Source organism: Urocitellus parryii, chromosome Y, assembly GCF_045843805.1.
Source record: "Urocitellus parryii isolate mUroPar1 chromosome Y, mUroPar1.hap1, whole genome shotgun sequence".
Taxonomy (NCBI): domain Eukaryota; kingdom Metazoa; phylum Chordata; class Mammalia; order Rodentia; family Sciuridae; genus Urocitellus; species Urocitellus parryii.
Window position 1 is genome coordinate 6,088,016 of NC_135548.1, and position 17,939 is coordinate 6,105,954.

General features: G+C 41.3%; 1 pseudogene; it reads left to right on the plus strand.

Annotated features, from left to right (window-relative positions):
* The first annotated feature begins 215 nt into the window (after positions 1-215).
* LOC113199488 (E3 ubiquitin-protein ligase SH3RF1-like) overlaps positions 216-17,939 on the plus strand; it is a 34,099-nt pseudogene continuing 16,375 nt past the window's right edge.

Sequence of the window (17,939 nt, forward strand, 5' to 3'; positions counted from 1 at the left end):
TGAGGTGGAGGGCAGGGTTTAGATGGATCTGCAAACTTTTTACAAAACAACTAAATCCAGGTACAGAATTTTAGCATTCTGGGAATTGGGTGGTTGTTATACCATACTTTTGGTAACTTCTGATGGGTTTTAAATAATTCATTATAAAAAATAAACTATCACAAACATGTCATTCAGAGTTATGGAAACAATTACCAGAAACTCTAGCAATGAACATGGCTGAGTTTCTGGTGCACTGTGAGACCAAGGTAGGTGAGCAGGACTTACCCGTGGCAGGTAAGCTGATTCCATTCCACTTGATACTAGATACACCTCCTCTGCACCTCCACAAATTAGAATATTCAAAAAATCATGTGAGGAGAAAGGAGGGAAACGGCAAGCACCATGCAAAAATTAGAGATAAGGAGAATGTCTGGAAGGGGGGGGAACTGCCCCATGTGTTAGGATGTTGGATTAAAGGGACTTTTTCTTCCCTTTCATTTTTCCATTTATTATGTTATGTGGCTGGATAATTTCATGTATAGCATAAAATTATTTTTTTAAATTACCAATAGATCAAAAAAGTCAGATAATATTTTTTTTTCCTCCTGGGAAAGACTGCATACCACATGGTTCTATCTCTCCTGGTTATTCTTATGTGGGTGTCTGGTGGCTGCTAACCTTCTGCACTTTATAGACTGTGATTATAGGAGGATTCTTCATCTCTCCTGGTCTCTGCTTTGGCTGGTTGTCCTCAGCTGCAGCTGCTCATTTCAGGGCCTGCTCTGTCTTGACCTGGTCTTCTTCTCTGTCTCTCTGTGACTTCTTCTTTATTTGGAAGATTACTAAACTTTGATTTTGGGTACATTCTTAATTGTGCTGTTTCACCTTATAATCCTAAATGAACTACATCTGCACAGACCATGAATCTCATATTCTGAAGGTCAAGGTGAACATGAATTGGTAGTACATCATCCAACATACTATAAAGACCAACAAAAAAAAAATTACTAAAAGGACGTGCTCCAAATCTAATTATTGCTTCAAATGAAGAAGGACCAGAGTTAAATACAGGCCCATTCAGAGAACTCTGAAACAACACTGGCCACACACACACACACACACCACACACACATACACACACGAAGTTTAACTTTTCCAAAACAATCAAATCAATTTTGATGTGATCTGTGTATCAACCACCCATAAATCTAAATATGTACTTGATGAGTATTGAATATCTTCATGTTTTTACACTGTTCCAGGTATATTCACTTGTAACAGACACTGAGCCTTCACAAGAATCAAGTGCAACAGAAAATAATATCATTCACTCTCCAACTGGCAAACAGAAACTTTGTTATATAATGGACAAGACACTAGCATAGTATTCATAGGTATAATTATAAAATATGCTGTAGGTGTACAATTCTCTTTTAAGCCATATATATGTCTGTGAGTGTGTGCAAGTGGGGGCAGGTGGGTGTTTTGAGGAATGATATTGAGGGATGCTGGACAGGGTCAAGGTGGAGAGCTGGGTGGATGCTCTTGAATCCTCCCATATCTTCCTGGTACAGCTCCCATTGAAGTGGGGCTTGGTGCATGTGACTAAGGACTCACAATAGATTGGATAGATCAACACCCTCATTTTAAGGCCTGGAGCAAACTCCTCAAGTGTATTTCTCTTATGAAGAACAGAGAGCCATGCACCACAAGTGTCTGAAGTGCCAGACAGAACCAGCATGGATTCCTGGGTCAGCATGGGAAGAGAGACCACAGAGCCACTGAACTAGCAACCGGGATGGAAGTGAAAAACAGCTGTGCTTGTCCATTTCATGGATCCTTTAACTATCTTTCCTTGCTATAGCTTGGGTATTTACAGATCCTCCAAGGCCCATTTACTGAAGCCTTGTCCATTGTATGGTGCTACTGGGAGCAGATGAAACCTTTGAGAACCTAGTGGGAGGTTGAGAAGCTCCTGGGGTTTGCCATATAAGAGGAATGTAAGACCCTAACTGTTCCCTCCTCTCTTTTTAATTCCTGGCTGATTACTGGAGCACTTCTGCTCTGCCACACCCTCCCACCATGATGGACCACCCCACCAGAGGCTAAAAACAACAGCACCAACCCATTATGGACTGGTGTCTCTAGAACTGTGGGCCCAAAGAAACCTTTTCTCTTCATAAGCTGATTAGCTCACATTTTTGTTACAGTGAAGGAAAGTGGAATAACACAATTATCAACTTTCTGGAGACTCTGAAGCAGTCACACACACTCTCCTCTTTACTCTCACAGCCCATCCTCCACAGTGCCTCTTTCCGGCAGGCCTGTGTCTGTGAATGGCCTGTTTTCCCTGTAGATAGAGCTCTTTCATGAGGTTGGATGCTCTGCCTTAATTGTTGTTATTGCCCAAGCCCAGACACAATGAGCACACAACATTCTGATTTGTCTTTCTAGATGAAAGAGGAAGAATTTGTCAAAATGTCATTTATTAGCCAATTCTCAAGAAAAAATTATTATAAAACATACACTTCCATTATTACACTGAAATCTCACACCTGAGTCATCACAGAACCAATTGGATCTTTAGCCACTGATTTTGCTTCTGCACTGGTTTCCAGACACCTCCTCTCTGTGCTTCCCCATCCGAACTCCAGCTTGCCCACCTCTCTGGGCAGACATCTTTCCACTTCCCAGGAATGGCCCTTTCCCATTTTGGTACACATAATTGCTGAAAGTCACACTCCTTTTCAAGTCACTTCCTGCAGCTTCAAGAAGTATTTCACCTCCTGCCTTTACCAGTGGCCTCTGCTCTGTAGAGTTTCTTGCTAGGCCATGTTCCTCCCTGCAGTGTGTAAATATTCTCAAGTTATCCATTTCTTGAGAGAGATGTGGGGCATAATTTTATTTTGTTGCATATGGTTTTCCAGTTTTCCAAGCATAATTTGTTGAAGATGCTATCTTATCTCCGGTGTATGTTTTTGGCACCTTTGTCTAATATTTATAAGATTAATTTGTGGGTTAGTGTCTGTGTTCTCTGTTCTGTACCATTCCTCTACCTGTCTGTTTTGGGGCCCATACTATCCTGTTTTTGTTACTATTGCTTTGTAGTATAGTTTAGGTCTGCTATAGCGATGTCACCTGCTTAGCTCTTCCTGCTAAGAATTGCTTTAGCTATTCTGGGTCGCTTAATGGATAGAAAACCCTGGAATTAGACTAGAGACCTGCATCTAATAGAATAAAAAGTAGGCCCAAATCTTTATCAATATCCTTGATAAGGCCACGATAAGGCAAGAATTAAAACCAAGAATCAATAAATGGGATGGAATTAAACTGAAAACTTTCTTGTCAGCAAAAGAAACAATCTATGAAGTAAACAGAGAGCCTACATCCTGGGAGCAAAATTTTACCCTTGTACATCAGACAGAGCACAAAACTCTAGGACATATAAAGAATTACAAATCCAAGCACCAAAAAATCAAATAACCTAATCAATAAATGGGCCAAGGACCTGAACAAACACTTCTCACAAGAGGACATCAATGAACAAATATATAAAAAAATGCTCATCATCTCTAGCTATCAGAGAAATGAAAAACAAAACTATAGATATCATCCCACTTTAGTCATAATGGTAGCTATTATGAAGACAAACAACAGTAAGTGTTGGTGAGGATGTTGGGGAAAAGGGACTCTCATACATTGCTGGTGGGACTGCAAATTGGTGCAGCCATTTTGGAAAGCAGTATAGAGATTCCTTGGAAATCTGAGAATGGAACCATCATTTGACCCAGTTATCCCTCTCCTTCCACTATACCCAAACACATTAAAAAAACAAACAAACAACATACTACAGGGACACAGTCACATCTATGTTAATAGTAGCACAAATCACAATAGCTAAACTTTGTAGCCAACTGAGTTGACCTTCAGTGGATAAATGGATAAAAAATGTGACTTATATACACAATGGAATTTTACTCAGAAATAAAAGAGATTAAAATCATGGCATTTTCAGGTAAATGGATGGCATTAGAGAAGATAATCTAAGTGAAGATAGCCAATACTCCCCCCAAAAATACTGCATATTTTCTTTGATATAAGGAGGCTAACTCATAGTGGGGTAGGAAGGGGAAGCATGTGAAAAATACATGAATTCTAAATAGGGAAGAGGGGTGGAAGGGGAAGGAAGGAAGCAGGAGATTAGCAAGGATGGTGGAATGTGATGAACATCACTATCCAACGCACATGTATAAAGACACAAATTGGGTGTCAACCTACTTTATATACAACCAGAGATATGAAAACCTGAGATATATATGTTTAATAAGAATTGTAATGCAAAAAGTACATTATAAAGACATTAAATGGTATGAACATGCTTTATGTACAAAGATATGAAAAACTGTGCTCTCTGTGTGTAATAAGAATTATAATGCATTCTGCTGTCATGAATTTAAAAAATAAAGTCAATTAATTTTTTTAAAGGTTTCCATTTCTTAAAGCAAAACTCACAGTATGGATCCTCCTCGTGACAGGAAGAACAGGGGAGCTACGCTTGCCCCAGCCCTTAGACAACCTCATGGGTACCAGAATAGGCAGCATTCCTTTTTGGCTGGGTCCTATTCTCCAAAAAGACACTCTTTATCAGATGAAGGAGGCCAGTGGACACTCTCAAAGAGGTTTCTACCATCACTGGCTTAACCACAGTCAGGGAGACTGACAACACCCAGAAACTTTCCTAAGCTCATAGGCTCAGGTTAATCCTTTTCTTCTGCACAGCCCATTCCCTAATGGTGGAACTAGAGACCACAGTACCTCTGCCTCTGACTGCTGGTCTCTTCACCTGTAGAGTCCACCTGAGGATCAACACTGGGGAAAGGAGGCCCTGCCACTGCAAGTAAAGTGGAGGGTGAGCCAGGCAGCCTCCAGCCAGGAACTCTGCCTAGCAGTCACAAGGCCTGGCCCCATCTCTTGTTGTCATCACTCCTATGGTTAGAGTGCATTCAGCTCTGCTCCTGTCTGTTGGCCAAGCTTTAAATCCACCTGCACAGTTTACCTGGATTCAGAAGCTCAATTCCTTCTTCCTGCCAGGCACATTTTGTGTTTACTCCTGTGTGACCCATTCCCCTCTTGACCCCTGGATTTGTAAGCATGGCACTGCAACACACTCTTGCCATGTAAAGGGCCTTGCCAAGAGCTTATCATGTCCTTCTGAGGTCTGCCTCCCTCCTTGGATTATGAGACCTGTGAACTGGGTGTTACAATGTGTTAGCTTCCCAATGATTTTTTTTTTTAAGTAAGTGAATGAGTGGAAGGAACAAACAAAATTAATCCCTTTTTGTCCCCACAACTTGTCACTAAGTTTGATCCATTCTGCTTCCTCAACAACTCCCATGTCTGACAGCTACTTTCCCTGCCTGCCCAGAGTGAGTTATTCCAGGCCTCATTTCTTCCTGCTGAGCTTGGAGCAAAGCTCCTGCTACACCTGTCACTCAGTATACCACCCTTCTAACCACTCCAGATGGCCTGGAATGTACAAGCCATCACACTGCTTTTCCACTCAGAGCCTCTGAACAGCTTCCCACCTCCACACTGGGTAGAGCATGAGGCCAAGGCATGCCGTGAAGCCCTGCATAAATGGATCCACTCCTATTTTCAGCATCTCCACATCACCTCCCACTCACTCTCAATGAACCAGCCAAATGAAATTATCTCCTGTGTACCATGCCCAGGCTTCTTTTCTGTAGATAAGTTTTTAGTTTTAGTACAATTTTAGTTTATAGAAAAACTTAAATGACACTGCACAAGGTTAATGATACCTCTCAGCTTCTTTCACCAATCAGTATCATAGAAATGTCTTTGATCCTCTGTCACAATCAATGAATCTATACTGACATGTTGACTAATGTTTATGTGTTACTCCCTGTGTAGTTCTTCTCTTTCTTCTGCCTTCAAATCACACTCAGGATGCTATGTTATGGGGTGTGGTCATGTTCTGTGGGCTTCTCTGGGAAGTCATGGTATCTCAGACTTACCTGTGTTTTGAGGACCTTCACAGAAGCATTGAGAGGCACTGATCAGGGGTTTGAAGAACATTCTCAACTGCTCTGCTTTAAAGCCATTTTCCAGCCTATGATTTTGGGCTTTTACTCTGTTCAGAAGAAAGAAATTAATTCACAATGAAAATAATTTCTTTAGTATTGAAATAATTGCTGCTAATACAATCTTCTAAAGGTAATGATCCTGCGAGCAATTTAAGGAGAAATAATGAACTGTATGAGGAGTTAGAATTCAAGATAACAGCTAATCTTCCAACTGCCAGTTTAGAATTCAGGAAAAGTCCAATTTCTAAAAAAAAAAAAAAAAATAGGAAGGAAGGAAAGAAAGGAGCCTGTGAGAGAGAAGGAGGAAGAGGCGGAGAAAGGGAGAAAGGAGGTATATTGCCTTGATTGAATATTAAAAGTTCTCAATTTGGAAAGAACAGGAACATGGTAATAATAATCCACCTTTGCCCATGATTTTATGGGCAAAGGTGGATTATTTTTCTAAGTACAAAGAGAGAAGTTTGTTATGACAGAAGTGGAAATTCATTTGAAAGGCCCTTAATCCACGGATAAACAAATAGGAACCACAGAGGAACATAGAGACATTAAAAGTCCATAAAGATGAGTAGGAACAAAATACATTAAAACTTAGTCAGAAAGACTGAAACTGCATCACCGTGACATCCCCCAGATAACAGATGTGGCTAGGGGTTTAGTCTTCCAAGGGGGATGGGGGTAGGAGCTTCTGTGCTGGAGCTTACCCAGGTGGCTTCAGGAGAGACCCAGAGGCACAGAATCAATGTCATTGTGTTAACTTTTGTTCCTGCTTAACAGTTTCCTAAAGCAGCAGATACCAGGCTACCTTGCAACTGAACCTGCCCTTGAGTGAACCAGAGATTCTGTCACTGACCCACTCTCCTCCTCTTGCAACAACAGAATTCACATTCCTCAGGTCAACCATCCACCCTGTAGGTGACTTGGAAACCAAGCAAAGTGGAAGTGTGTGTTTATTTTCTGAGGCCTGAGTTTTAATCACAGGCTGATCTATGAGTGTTGGGTTTGAAGATACCTGGAGAGAGGAAGGAGTATGATGATTAATCCTGTATGTCCACTTTGCCAGACTACACTGCTCAGGTGTTCAGTCAGCCTGAATGTTGGTGCAAATGTATTTTAAAGATGTGATAGACAATGAATTCTAGAGATGGAGAGTCAAGAAGATTGCCTTCCATAATGTGAGTGGGCCTCAGCAAATGAAAAGCCTTAAGAAATGACTGGGCTTCTCTATGGAAAAGAAACCACCACCTGCAGACTGATTCCAGATTAATCTGCAACCTCAGCACTTCCCTGGGCTTCCAGTCTGCAATCTGACCTGCACATCACAATAAACTTACTACTCTCCAAAGTTGGTGAGCCAGTTCTATAAAATAAGTCTCTTTTGCTCTCTCCTTCTCTCTTTCATTTCTGCAACTCCACAGTTCAGAAGATCCATCCTTCCTGAAATGTAACCATTTTCACATTGTGATCCTACAGGTAGGTTGGGGCATGCTACTGACAGGAATTTGCTATGCTGCAGAGGCAATGAGGCCATCAGAGGTCTCATCTCAGGCCTGGCTGGAAGTCACCCTTCCCTAGACTCTGGTTCTGGCAGGCCCACACTTGGCAACACTCTGGCCACATTGCACTTGCTTCTACCTGGCCAGGTTGGGACATGTACAGGAACAAACGTTTGCTCTTCTATCATCTTCAAAACTTGGGATGCCATTTTTTGAACTACCAATGTGAGGAAAGGTAGGTGCTTAAGAAAATTATGGGAAAATCAAAGATCTTCCCAGATGACACCAGACATCTGTCAAGCTGGGATCTGTGTTGAGGAGTGTCCACAGAATTGAACTCTGGGCAGTGCTCAAGTTTCTGTTCATATGACTGAGTCTCCTGGCCAAGCAGAATAGGGTGATCAGCAAGATAATATGGGGATCTTCATCTGAGCTCAACAATGTGTCCATGAGGTCACCTGTCTCCTGTAGCTTAGTGGCTGCATGTGTATCTTAATCTCCCAGCACCAAGTGCTACAGCTCCTGAGACATGGGAGGTGGTATGTGGTATTTGTAGCCACTATTATACTTCAATCCAGACCCTTGAAAATGGCAAGAAATATGAAAGAAAAGAAAGGAAGAGAAAGCATAGAAGAAAAGTGGGGGATGGTTGGCACAGAGCAATCTGGAGATGAATTCCTGTTTTTCATGCTCCACCGGGGCATCCTGAAGACCTGCAAGATGGAAGGGAGGTCTCGCTCTGCCCCTGTCCTTCGGTGCCTTTCTAATGAGAGCAATGGTAACAGTTACCATTTTCCAGAAGTTACCACCTTAGGTGTAGAAGTGCTTCATTATTTATATTATTTTTTTTTCTAGTTTACTGCTTGCTAAAACTTACTTGTTAGCCCCAAATCACTGCCCATGAGCTCAGAGCCACCTGATAGCTATGCTCCTTGCTGAGGCTGAATGGGTTTTCTGAATTCCTTTTTCCTTCTTACACTGTCTACAATTGTCTTTTTTTCTACATTTCTATGGCCCTGTTTAAAACACTCTCCACACATCATGCTGAATTTCTCTTGTGCTCCTGAGAAAAGAAAGGATGAGATGGCCTCATGGAGAACATACACATCTCAGAATCTCCCTTCCAACACAAGCTGTGGCACTGCTTTCTATGTTTCATGCTAACCAATTGGAAGCTTGTATCAATTGAGGTGTCTCAAACAGAAACCACAAGGTGACACATTGGTGGGCGGCTGCAAGCAAGTGATTCCAGAGCCTGGCAGGCATCTGGCCCTGCTGCAACTAAGATCATCACAACAACATTACCCAGCTCAGATTTTGAGGTGACTTTACAGAGCAGAACTGCCTTGGCTACCAAGAAGTATTATGAAGTTGACTACTGACTTTTGGGCATCCTGATCCTGTCCAGGTGCTGGATGCCATGGGCAGTGGCTCAGAACTCATAGGGATGTGATGAAGAAAAGCCATCATGAGTAAGGGTCAAATGCTTTCCACATTGTTCTGTATAACCCTCTGAGGTAACCTTTGAAAGTTCACCCTGCTGTTGCTCAGGACTTGAGTGGGGTTTCATGGGCTTAAGTGACTTTCCTAAGGTAATCACAGAACCAGTGATTGCTGGGTCCAGAAGTCCAGCCCTGGCAGTTAGACCATGGGTGCACCCTGGGTGATGCTGCCCACTCACTTTTCCTTTCTGCCTGGGCAGAATTATGGATGTTGGGAGACTAAGACAGTGGGCATGCAGAGACCCTAGACTTATGCTCCCATGCAAATGACATGTAAAACCTTTGGAACATACTCAACCCACAGCACCTGGTGTGTTTAGGCTCACTTCTTTTGTGTTTTGTCCTTCTGAGGTAGATTTTTGCTTTGTGATTACCACAGCCTATATAAAAATCTTAGACTCTTTTATGCAGATAACAACTTAATCTCAATCATATAAAACTCTAGGATTTGACTAGCTACTTAAAACACACATTTAGTCTTATATACAATTCTATGATTTGGCTAGCTACTTAAAACACACATTTTATGCTTTCCATGTCAGCATTTCCATCACTTTGAACTACATATCTTGACAGTCTGTTTGATCTATTACTGTCTTAAATATTTTTCTCTTTTCACATACTGAAGTGAAATATTGTCTCAATATTACTTATAATATTGGTGTCTGTGCTTTTAAATGTTTTATGTTGCTAATTAGTAATTTTGTTTGTGTGTTTCAACTTCACTCCCTTCAGCAGTTCCAGGGACAGGCCTCATGGTGGTGAACGTGGCTTTTCTTTGGGAGAGTTATCATCTACTTCCTCCTCATTTCTGAAGCACAGTTTTTCTGGACAAAGTATTCTTGGTTGGTGAGATTTTCCTTTTTTTTTTTTCCATTTTGCACATTGAATTTATCCTCCTGCTCTCCTCTAGCCTACAGGGCTTCTGTAGAACAAGTCCTTGAGTGCCACCTTGGGGCTCCTTTGTTTGGGATAAAAAGGGATGTTTTTAAAGCACCACAGTTTCGGTGCACTTCAGACAAGCATTGTCTCAAACAATGACAGGGTGTCCCCCACCAGCACCATTGAGGTAGGATTGCACAGGCCTCATGCTGTCAAGGCAGGTGCTGCAGGAGAATCTAAGGTGCCACCAAGAGTCAGCACTTGCACACACTTCTTTTGGGGTAATTGGCCTAGCTCCAGAGAAGGGCAGTTTATAGAGGCAAACCCCAACATGACCGTGCCTTCCCAGGCCCTAGCAGCTCAAATTCTAAGTGTCTCTTTTGGTGGAATGCAGGTGGGATTTACAATCATATGACAAGTATGTATGCTCTACATTACAAGAGCAAGAAGCCCTAATATCCAGGGCCCATCAGGAGAAGGATGAATGTACAACAAGTAGCAGATGCTTAAGAAGGGAACTAAAGATAACTCAAAAAATGAATAAAGTCTATATTTTCATCTCTTTTCTATATGCTTTACAAAATGAGTCTCTTTCAAAAATCCTTCTGCTGAAAAACAAGGTGTGGAATGAAGCAAGCACAGTATTTATAAATTATTCTTGCTCTGTGTGATAAAACATGGAATAATGTAAAGTGTTTTCTTTATGTACATTGATGGAGATATAAAAGTGTTTTCTAATGTGTGTAAAAACAGTCAAGATAGCATACTAATGGTAATAATTGGCGATGTTTGAGGGAGGAAGTTTGGAAATGTAGAATAATCTTTATTTGATGATATAATCTGCAGTAAGAAGAATGGATTCTTTTATCAATAGTTAAATTAAAATTAATTGTATTTATTTTTATGTGGTGCTGAAGATCAAACCCAGGGATACACATGTGCAAAGCAAGCAAGCACTCTGCCATTGAGCTATAACCCCATCCCTAAACATTAATTTTGAAAATAGAAAAAAATTACAGATATCACAGAAAAGGGAGAAAAAAAACAAAAAATTTAGCTCTTTAACAAAAGCAAATTGTTTTTCTAACCATATTTGCCAAAGATCCAAGAGCTGCCATTGATTGCTGAGAGGAAAATAGCCTTTATGTTTAGAAGACAGGTCATTTTGTGCTAAACACAACTTTCATGCCCCTGGAACATGGATCACTGTGATTTTCATTTCTTGCTCTTTTGCAAATGGCTTTCCTTACTTATGCTTCCTGATTTATCCTCTTGCCTGCAGATTCCCACCTTTTTCAGTATGTAGTAAGATGAAAATTAAATGATTATAAATGCGATAATCTTCAGATAAAAAGGACTTGTTTAGGAGAACTCTAAGAAAGAAATCATATGCAAGAAATTAAAGAGGTATCCTCAGGCCTCTAGCTGAAATGGAATTTGGGTAAACAACACTTTAGCCTATTGCCTTCAGCTGCACCTCTCCTCCTGTGGAGGCTGGGGGTAGTGACTTGGCTCTTCTGCAGCCTCTTTTCTCTGGAAAACATGACCTATGAACCAAGCTACAAAAATCGCTTAGTGCATTTCTACCACTGGGAGAGGAATGAAACTGAGACTCCTGAGGAATCCAGGAAAAATAAGGACTTTGATAATTTCTCCAGCTTCCCAATTCTCAAGAGCAACCCTAATTAACCTCTCTACTGACCCCTTATTCCTGTGGTTCTTTCCCCATCCTGTGAAGAATGGTAAAAACTCTCATGAACATCTCGTGTTTTCTTAATCAGTAGAGACATAAATATTTAACTGCTGGTGGAAAAAACTTTCTGTGTTCCAGGTGCAATACTAGTATGGGATGTTGTGACTCAGGTTCCCCAACATCTATTTCATTTAAAGCTTCAAAACAGAACACATTCTGCCTGAAGGCACCATTCATCTATTCCTGCCTCAACTATTTGCTCAGCACTTGGGACACATGATTGAGAAAACCCATTTCCCGTGCTTATGGAGCTTGTCAAAAGGTAGGAAGACCTTCTTCAAAGGCCAGAAAGAGCAAAGCCTTGACTTTCGTACCCTTGCATGTACACAAACCCCTCATTCCTTCTGCTTCAAAGCAGTCAGAGCCCCTGCAGCAACAGAAAAATGAAACTGGCTGTGCTGTAGCAAAAGGTAATGTGAATATTAATGTTAATTAATAGCAGATGGGGTCAGATTTGGCTGGAGGGCTGTACTTTGGTGATCTGTGATCTAGACAATAAACTTAATAAAAAGGAAAACTTACACTATTTTTAGAGGATAAAAAGAAAATGAAAGGTTATTTAAAATGTGGAGTGAATAAGCCATGCAACTTTAAGGGTCTAAGAACGTGACACCAGGAAAAGCCTTGGAGAGTGACAGCAAGCCCTGGGCTCTGAGGGTGGTAGCTGCATGCAGAGGAGGATTGTTTTCTTTGCTCTTTCCTGCTTATGTTCTTTAGGACAGTTCTTGCTTCTTCAGCCACTGTTGACCACCAGCCTTTCTCTCAAGACCATCTGTCTCATTATTTCTTGGTCAGCTCTAAACTGACCTTGGACTTCTATATGCTACTTAGTTGATAGCTGTCATCAGTCTGTGATGGACATGGAGGGGAACAGAGAATCAAAATATATTTCTTCAGTTTGCAGACTTATCCCCAGGTTTCTCACCCCGTATATTAAGAAGTGAGGCACATGTGGGTAAAGGATAAAGCCATGTTTTGAGTTTTGTCTTTGCTTTGGATATTATATCACTCACATGGCTTAAATAAAGTAAATAATCTAATATTCTAAAAATGTTTTTTTTTCTTCACTTTTTATGTTACCATGTTTTTATGCTGTGCTTAAAAGTTAACCAGAATCACAGTGGATTCCTTTTTCTGTTTCCTAAAATTCTTGTCTACTGATAAAAGCAGTCCAGACAATTTAATGCATTTTCTTAAATGAAATGAGTTGGAAGAAGAAGCAGACTCCTCTTCTCATTTTTTGGACCTTCAGATCTTAGAAAGCATCACAGAGCTCCATGATGGGTGTGAAATTTCTTGTGGGATTTTTTTTTGATACCTGCTACAAATGTATTTCACGTTTAAGTTGATTCAAGTGCAATATTCCTAATTCCATTACATTTGTGGCTGTCTCACACTGTCTAAAAGAATGGCATCACAAAATGTTCATCACCTATTTTTTTTTTTTATTTTGCTCATCCCCAAATAAGATTGTTTTCTGTCTCTTTGATCAGAGCAACAACAACACTTAAAAAAAGCAGAGAGAGTGAGAGAGCACAAGAGGAGAGAAAACATTTTCTGCCTCCATTCTGGTGGTATAAAGAGTAGCCCAACAACTTCACTCAGTTCTGCTGAGCCATAATGTCTGCCCTGTTCCACACAAGATTTGTGAAGCTCCCGGTCCAGTCCTCACCTGGCAGGGTTCAGGTACACCCAAGACCTTTTAAGGTGGACTTCACTCAGTTGGTTGGCTCTTCTGATTTTCCTTTTTACCTCCTGAAGGCTCACACTTCTTATTTTCCATTTCATGTTCTTTTTACTGTTGTTTTAGGAATTTTTGGTGTGCCATCCTCCCAGCTTAGGGATGGATTCTTGTCCTTTGTCATGCAAGTTCAAACTTGCTGGTATGGTTGTATTTATCTATTGATTCTCTTTTATGCATTTTGATTTCTTATAAGTCTGTTTTAAACAGTGGCCCTCCTCCATGCTTAGCAGATTCACATCAAATGCTGATCCAATAAATGTAACATTTCCCTCTTTTATTTGGGCCTCTAGTTCAATAAACTGTGGGTTGTGGAACAAGCACAGGCTTAACCCTCAGGCAAGCCCATCTATGGAAGCATCTGATCTTTCTCAACTATGTGAAAAGCTGGCAATCATATTGTGTACTATTGTATCTGATAGCATAAAATCATAAGCTCTGTTCTTCAGTGACTTTGTAAAAGTAGTACAAACCCCCAGCCTGCCTGTGGACTGAGACCCAGCTGGACTTGATGCTACTCTCCATGACCTCTAGAAGCCCAAGTAAATTAAAAGGCACACATTAATATATGTCACTTGTTTCTTTTCCATTTCCTACAAATATCTCCTTGCTAAAAGTGGAGATTCACCATAACTCATTCCCAAACTCACTCTTCAATAAGAGGAATCAGGATTCCCTGGCATGGAAGCTGACTGTGTGGCAAGAGCAGGAAAAAAAAAAAAAAACAAATAGCGTGTCCCCAGAGCCTCTGGCAGAGCCTGAAGTCAAGAAGTGCTGAAAGAAAGCCAAGAACACAGAGTCCTGCAAATTGATGGAAGTGTCAAGGGACAGAGCAGCACTGCAAAAAAAAAAAAAAAAAAAAAAAGTCTTGGGACAAAACTGGAGCAAAGGGGCAAGGTGACACAAGGTGTGGTTCAATAATATCCAGGTCAATCTCCAAGATAAGTATCAGGAGTAATAAGACATAAGCAGGTAGGTGGGTCATATAGAGAGTCCCCTCTCCTGGAAGCAATCTGAGTTACCTGCAGACAGTCCACTTTAAGGAGGCATCTCCATCACTGCTCCTTGCTCCTCCAGGATGGGCCCTGCATGGCACCTACTCCAATGTGCACTATATGGAAAGGAACAGGATGAAGGTGGACCTGCAGAAGGCACTGACTGGATTGAACTCCTGTCCCAGGCCTGATGGAACACACAGTTAAGATTTCCCATCTCTGTGGTGATGTCCGTCAGAGCAGGCACATGGTCCCTAAACCCTGCTCCAGTTTCCACACACCTTTCTTGGTCACATTGCTGGCTGGACCTACACAGGTTCCTGGGGATGCATTTTTGTCTTGCTCAAATAAACTCTGTTTAAGCTTTTCCAGGGTTTTTTTTTTCCTTTTAAGAAGAGTCACCCATGTCCTGGAGAAATCTGACTCATGCTGCCTTAGCTTTATGACAGAGGCTGACAGCAGCAGTGTAGCAAGGTAATGGTAGGCAGACTCAAAACCAGAGCATGGGAAGGGGTTTTGCAATCTTTTGCCCCAAACACCAACACAAATGTGTTCAAGAGAAAACTATCAGGCAAATACCAGCTGAGGGACAGTCTACAACATGCCTGATCATAAAAAAACAAGGAAAGTCCAGGACGTAGAGGACCCAGCCTATACTTTCAGCTGGGAATCAAGCAGGAGGATCACAAGTTGCAGCCTCAGCAACATAGCAAGATCCTGTCTCAAAACAAAACAAAACAAAACAAAACAAAAAAAAAAACAAACAAACAATAAAAAAAACAGAAAGGACTTGGGATGTAGATTGAAGCTAGAGCACTCCTGGGTTAAACCCCAGGACCAAATCAAACAAAAAGTAAGAAAATACAAAAACTGAGAAACTGCCACAGTCCCAAGGAACATAAACAGGCATGGTGGATCCTGTAATGGGTCCTGGGACACAGAAGGAACTAAGATAAGCAAGGATGCCTAGATTAATCAAGCACCTACCTGGATACTAATGGTTCCATATGCGTTCAGCATTTTGAAAATTGTACCCACTCATGAAAGATGGGAACCTGGTATTGGGGAAATGGGAACTCTCTGTACTGTGTGCAGATCCAAAAAAATTATCAAATTAAAAAACTTTCTTAAGAAAACAAAAAGTGCAGGACTGTATCCTCATGCAATTAACAACTCGATAGCCAGACTTGAAGCTGCATGCAAGAAGCACAGATGGCCCTGGACACAGGCTGGCTCCCTACAGACCAGAGGTGAGGACTTCCAACAGATTGGACAAGGTGAGTCTCTCCCTGAAATTCCCAAGCCTGAAGCACCAGGAGGGCTTGATGAGGACAACCAGCCAAGATGATGCTTGTACACCAAAACCAAAAGAGGACACTATCTGTGCTCACTTCCCCAAGATGAGGAACAGGAAAGTAACTCACAAAACTAAAAGGTGCACAGCACTACGTAGATAATGCTGTCCATCTACCTTTTGCTGTCTTTCTTGCTGGACTCTTCTTATGCACTGACTGCAGAAAGATTCTTTAGCTTTAGTACCTAGAAACAGTTGGCTCCCAACTGTAAGACTGTAATCATGGTCTCAGTAACAAACCCATGAATTTCTACTACCCTTGGAGTGTTACAAAAGCATAATACAAATGAAAACTTCCATCAGCATGGCTGGTAACTGTGACAATGCAGCCATGCACTCAATATTGGAAATTCAATATCTGATACTTATCTAAGGACCAGATGAACAGCAAGTACTATCGCCTCATTCACATTTTCCAGAACATATTCACTGAGTGTTGCTTGTTTATCACGGGCTGTTTTAAGGGACACATTGTACTACTTACTGGTTTTCCCAGTTAAGGAGAAATGTTCACATGCTAATTTAAGGTCTCTAAACATCATAAAGCATAACTTCACAAAATGTGCAAATACTCTGAGGTTTGCTGGTAGTCTCTATGCTGCTCCTCTTGGCCCATTTCAGGTACCATGCCTCAGAAGAAACAGCTTTCACCAGGGTTTGCTGTGTGGCCACAGAGAGCATGGGGCCAGCCCTCTCTAATCTTTGCTCCTTTTCATTTGGTGGTTTCTGCAAAGATGCTATTCTCTTGATTCTCCTGCTGAAGTTCCATACCTTCTCTTTGTCTCATCATAAATTAAAGTATAAACTCCAAGGGGAATGTCATTGTCACTGTAAAGAAGTAGCACCCATCCTCCCTTGATGCAAAAATATCAATGACAAGCAGAGGAAGGAGATTTCACCATGAATAAAACACTAGTTAACCCAAGAGTTCCACACCCATCCTGGCCCATTCCCTGAAGCTCTGACAAAGGACTTACTTTGCAGTCTCACCCACAAGCTTGATAATGTGCTAATTTAATTTTCTAGTATAGAAACCAGAAACAGCTATATTTTAAGATTTCCATTTGTAGTGAATTCAGACCTTTATTAGCTTCTGTTCATTATATTACAATTTTTTTTTTGTCACAGAGAAGCACTCAACAGTTGGTTTTGTAGATTAATCAAGAAATCAACATCACTCCCCATACACAATGATGGTTTATTATACCATCTTTTGTGATGTGGTGGGTGTCAGCATGTCTTTTTTAATAAGTCCTGTGGCATCTTGTGCAGGGAAATGCCATCAGGTCATCTGGTAAAGATATTTCTGACAACTCTGCTAGCCAGCAATCTGTCCCAGGCTCACTGCACCAAATTGGGAACAAAAGCAGGTTGTTATTTTAGAAATGTCAACACTTCACCTAAATCTGAAGCAATTAAAAGTGAAGTCAACAAGGTAAATTTCACTTTAAATTCTGCCTTGTGCTTCAAGCTTAACAAAGTGCATATGCACTCAGTGAAGCTGCAGCTGGTGGCTCCACTCCTCTAACATCATGATGACAGTGAAATGACCCTTCTTCAGGGCCACACAAAGCCCTTTCCCTTCATGGTTCTCACTCTGGTAACCAGGCAAATGGCAGTGATCTCAGTCAAGGAGAATTCTCAGTCTGCCCCACCTGCCATTCCAGCAGGATCAGGAGCATAGCCCACCCTTGAAGAGCTATGCCTTTGACCTGCCACAACTTCAGAAAACTAAATTTTCTTTTCCTTCATTTGAAGTTATTTGCAGGCTTTGATGAGCTAAGAACTCCCTAAGTAAATATCAAATTAAGCATTTGGTCAGGTGCAGACATTTCATGTGCATTGGAATAATAGTATGTCCCAGAAGGTTCTTCAGGAGGAGGGCAAGCATAGTCTGAATGTTTCTAGAGAGCTTCTCAGAGGATCTGAAGAATGCCCTCTCAGGCCCCCTTTCTGCCTTCTCACCCCAGCTCTACTCCAGAGGTAAGGCTAAAATGCCCATGGAACCCAGGGCCTTACACAGAGCCTAGAGAACAACTATTTTAAAACTACTTTTATGTCTGTATTGCTAAAAAGGGGCTCATATTTCAAGCACAACCTTAGTTACTCATTGCACTTATTCAGTGTGATGCA